Below are 5,556 nucleotides of genomic sequence, written 5' to 3'. Positions count from 1 at the left end.
CGATCACTCTGCAAGTTTCATTTGCCCTGTCATGACAAAACAGCTTCAGTTTTTTACTCCAGAGGGAAAAGCTTACAGCAGTAATAGCCAGCATGAACATAGTGTAGGATGTAGGCTGTCATACTCAATGACAATGTATTAGGCAGCAAGGAGTGAAAAATCTCTAAAAATTGCTTCTATTCCATACAAACATTGCTGCTAGCTGAAAATGTGATTGTATTCAGTCTGTGCTAACACGGCTGTGAGGCAGCATGTCTTCTAGCCCTGTGGACTCATTTATCCCAAATTTATTTTAACTACCTCATCTGTTAATAGCAAGTCCCAGCAGATGGCATTATGTTACAACAAAACATTACCCCACTGCCTGTTGCCTTCCCTGCAGCTCTACAAGTTCAGAGGTGACTTGAACCTCTTTGTGCTTGGGCATAACCTTACCTTCTTCTTGCTCCTGTGTTTTTTCCCTGCAATCATACAGTCATTGCATTTCAGCTGGGTGGAAGTACGGGGGAGCAAAGCCAGAAAGAGATAGCAAAGCTTTATGTGGCTTTTATCTTCATTTGTGTAGCTCCATTTTGAAATCGCTTACCTCCCTGTGCCCCTGAGGCCAGAATAATCTTGACGTCAGCACTGGCACTGTATACGACAGGCTGATAATAACTGCTCGTCTCTCCTGTTATGCTGTAGTCTGTCTTTTCTTGGAGCCAGATGCTCAGGCAAGAATAGATTCAGTGCTGAAATACCTCTAAATTCATTTACAAGTGATATATAAAAAGTTTAAGCACATGTATGTGAACGTAGTTGTCTGTAGCTCATTGAGAAATGATTTAGAGCAACAGAGCCAGACTTGTTTAATAATGAGAGCCAGGGGTCGCATGTACAGCAGCCCCACAGAACTGTCACCACTGCTAGCACTGGCCCATCCACAGCTGCCCTGCCCTCACTTTTCCCAATCGCCTCCCCTTCCAGCTCTTCTTTATCTTGAGGACTTGTGGATGGATGGCTCTGTTCTGTTCATGAGATTGGAGACTGTGGAGGTGCAGATGGAGCAAAGCCCTGCTGTGTGACAGGCTACAGGGGAGCTTACAGCGGCAGTCCCTAGCTCAGTCAGTGCTCTCATATGCTGCTGCATCATGCCGTACTATTGTGCCCAAGTGTAAGAAGCTGCACTTTACTACAAAAATTTACTACAAAAATTTACTACAACAAGTGGGAAACAATGCCTGTGACCAGGTAGTTCAGGGCCATACACAGACCTGAAGATCTACCAATATGAGTGGTATTTGATCATCTTTAGTGCAGAGCTGCTGACCAGGAAATACCTAGCTCCCTAGAATGCCTGTAGCAGGTAAAATTGGTTAGGAACAGGCATCAGTGAAGAACTGGAATAAGAAGAACCACTTAAAAAGGGAGATACTTGGATGTAATCAATCCAAAATTTGAATGTAATCAATCCTTTGAGCTGTGGAAAATGTATAGAATCAATGAGATTAAGTTAAATCTGCTTCACTAGACAGAACTACAGCCTCTGCTTTGCTTGGTACCGTTAGGTTGTATGCACAGCTGTGTTAATACACTTAGACATTTAAGAGCCCTTCTTTGATATGTCACTGTTTCCTGTTTAATTACCAGAAGGGTGCCTTTTTTGTGTATGTGATCCTGGATATTGATAATACCTCTCTCTGACACGAGCAAGAGTTCCTCTGTCATTCTACTGCTCCCAAGAGAGCTGGCATTTCAATACCATTTCCTTTGCATCTCCTATTACCCAGACACCACCTGATTCATATTTGGTCTTTTGTTGTTGTTGTTGTTTGTGTGTGTGTGTGTTTGTAAAGAAGCATTACTACAGTGACATAGGAAAGCTGGAATAGCTTTCTTCTCTGTGGAGTACACACTTTGCGACAATATTAAGCAGAAGCTAGCCAGACATTTTAAGAAAGAAGTCCATTTCATGCTAGTCGGCAGAGGCAGACCGTTAAGTATCTTGTGCCACCTGCTGGCACCACTGCAAATTACCGCTCCCCGAGAACGGCGACAAACTTCTGACCCCAGTGTGTAGCTCAGATGCCTAGGGTAATGGAAAAATCCTGATAGCACAGATACAGAAGGATGTGCTGAGACAGCTGGGCTGTGCAAGGCAGCTTAATTCCAGCAGCGCTGACATCCAACAGAGCTTACTCACCCCAGTGTCTGCCCTGTGCTCTGCAGCACTCTGGCAGGCCATAGTTGATGAAATACTACAAAAAACAGTTTACTGAGGCCTGTGCAGACTTTGGCTAATTCCTCACAGGCCCCGATCATGTCTCTGCTGTGCTCCCCAGTGCTTTTTGTTTAGGGGCATCAGGGTGTGCTCTCTTGGGCTGTACAGTTGGTAGAGCTGGGCTTACCTGGTAGCATTCAGAGGGAGCACTGTGGTACTTTGGCTAACAAAACCTCCTTGGCTGTCAGCTGCGCCTGTCAGATGGTTAATCTGCTAACTGCACGTCCACTCACAGATTACTGGGAGCCAACTGTATCTACCTTAAGAACCTGGTGTCCTGGTTTCAGCTAGGATAGAGTTAATTTTCCTCCTAGTAGCTGGCAGGGTACTCTGTTTTGGATTAGGATGAGAAGAGTGCTGATAACACACTCATGTTTTAATTGTTGCAGAGCAGCGCTTACACCAAGCCAAGGACTTTTCAGCTTCTCGCTCTGTCCTGCCAGTGGGCAGGCTGGGGGTGCAGCAGGAGCTGGGAGGGGACAGACCCAGGACAGCTGACCCCAATTGGCCAAAGGGGTATTCCATACCATCTGTCGTCATGCTGAACAATATATAGGGGTGGCTAGCCGGGGTGGGGGGTGGCTGCTCGGGGATAGGCTGGGCATTGGTCAGCGGGTGGTGAGCAATTGCATTGTGCATCACTTGCTTCGTACACATTATTATTAGTAATACTATTATCATTTTATTATTTTCTTGTCTTAATAAACTGTCTCTACCTCAATCCACAGGCTTCATTTTCCTATTTCTCTCCCTCATCCCAGAGAGGGAAGGAGGAGGGTGAGCAAACGGCTGTGTGGTGCTTAGCTGCCGGCCAGGTTAAACCACAACACCTGGGTTGATGCAAAATGCTCCTATTAATTTGCCAGGTCAAGAGCTGAAGGAGGATCATGCCACAGGAAGGAAACTTCACCACTGAATTGAGGAGTAGCCTGAAAAGGACTCTTCCTATGACAAAACTCCTATGTCCTCAAAAGCTGCTGCTTTCAGCCCCTCTTTGATTGTGTATATATATGTGTATGAGCTGGGAGGCCTATGTTCCTGTTTTTCCCATCTTTCAGTTTTCCCCTTTGAGGCTATATGTCACTCCCAGACAGGACTTATCACAAGCTGTAACAAGCCACCTCTTTTCAAAATCTATGCAGTGTATCCTATTTATATGTCACAGATCAGCATCTGCAACAGATAAATAAATATGGGTTTATTATTAGCAAGTGCTTGATATGCTAGGACTTGGTCCAGAACCCACTGGAATTGGAATCTTTCCCTAGGCATTTAAACAAAACAGTTGTGCAGACAAAAAAAAAATTATCAAGATTAAGTCTAACATCTACTCAGTGTCTGTGACATGCTCTATCACTGAACTATTTCCTAATGGATTAGCAAGTTCCCAACTCAGTGTGAAAACGGCAGATAGAGGGTTGCTAATGAAACCTCCTCTCTCTCCAAGCTGTGAGCTGGTAAGGAGCACAGGCTTCTGGTTTGCAGCCTTCTTACAAGATGGACAGAGTTATGGGAACTCATCAGAGAAAACTTGGATGTTTGCTACCTTCCTCTTACAGTCATTTTCTGGCAAAAACATAAGGTCATGACTGATTACAAGGGGATAGGTACCAATTGCTGCAGGCAAGGAGGGTGGATCCATCAGGCAAGATTATACCAAGAAGCAATTTCTAAATGTTAGAGGCAACCCCCCAGCCAACCTCTTGCCATGTCTCCGTTTCTGATGTGTGACTGACAGGACTGAGCTTTAAGTAGTACCAGAAGACAAAATTCACAGATGTAAGAAAAGGCAATGCCAGAGAAAGGGCACTGGGTTTCTACTAACACAAACTAAAGGAATGTGCACAATCTGAGAGGTAGGGGAAGTTCTGATATAGTGAAGAGCCAAGCTACTCTTTTTTAAAAAGGGAGGATTATCTACTGAAAATTTTGTCTCACATTACTTCTTCCCTCCTATACACACACACACATGCATATACATAGTCTGAACACTCACTGCCCCTGATATCCCCAGTTAGATGTCACTAGCTGGGGTTACATCTTTGTATCCTTCTCTCCCTGCGTCAGGCTGCACCACATCTCCTATCTTCCCTAAAATAATTCTTAGGCTTTGAAAACTGTAGGTGGGCACATCACAGTCAGCCAGAGTGCTCTTCTTCCTTTACTTTAATAGTCTTCCAGCTCACACAAAGAAGCAGGTAGAAAAGAGGAGGTGAGAGGGAAGAGCAAAATGGTCAGTGAATCACTTTGCTCTTTACCTTGTCCTTCAGCTCATCTCTTGCCTTCCTTTCCATCTTCTCTCTCACCGCATCTGCTGATAGGCACAAAGTGGCTCAAATTGAATACCTTGTCACACTCAGAGACAATACTGAAGGTCAGGGTCATTCTTGGGCTTGCCTACATTAAAGCAGTTACATGTGCTAGATCCAGTATGTCTCTTTATGCTCCTTACTCTTGCCTGTATCACAACAGGGCATCATTTCAGAAAAACTCAGCAGGAACAGGGGAAAAGGTCCTTATTCTCTCTCTGAAGTTTCTGCTTCATAAGCTTACTGGGACAAGGACTATCTTTTTTCTTACCTGACTGGAAGTGGTATTGATTTCTGAGGCATCCGTAAACACTAACACTAAAACTTACAGCTACGGGCAGCCAGAGGCAGATGGTGTTCACCTCACATGGCAGTCCTGAAACGTGTCCTCTGACTAAATGTGAAAATCCCCATCAGGTTGTGGCTGACAGTGAACCATCCCAGGAAATTCATGTATCAGATTGATTTTAACCTAATGACTGCTGGAGAAATTCAGTGAAGGTGGACAGAGTTTCCAAGATGGAGTACCATGTGGTTATCTTCATGATGCATCTCACCAGACACTTTATATCTCTATTTGGTATCTCTCTAGCTTTATTTCACTGATTAGAGCAAAATAGAATGTCTTACTCTGCTCTGAGCAGAGATTTCTAAGAGGAGCTGCTAACCGGACAGGAACAATAAAGTGGCCACCACCAATGTCACCCACTAAACTATGTCCCTTAGCACTGAGTCCAACCTTTTCTTAAACACCCTCAGAGACAGTGACTCCACCACCTCCTTGGGCAACACATTCCAATGCCTGACTACTCTTTCTGAGAAGAAATTTCTCCACCAAAAAGAAATTTCCAACCTGAACCTCCCCTGGTGCAACTTGAGGCCATTCCCTCTAGTCCTGTCACTAGTTACCTGTGAGAAGAGGCTGACCCCCAGCTCCCCATACCTTCCTTTCAGGCAGTTGTAGAGCGCAAAAAGGTCTCCCCGATC

The sequence above is a fragment of the Cygnus olor genome, chromosome 3 (assembly GCF_009769625.2).
Source record: "Cygnus olor isolate bCygOlo1 chromosome 3, bCygOlo1.pri.v2, whole genome shotgun sequence".
Lineage (NCBI taxonomy): Eukaryota > Metazoa > Chordata > Aves > Anseriformes > Anatidae > Cygnus > Cygnus olor.
The sequence above is the reverse complement of the archived record's forward strand: the minus strand, read 5'-3'. Positions refer to the sequence as shown.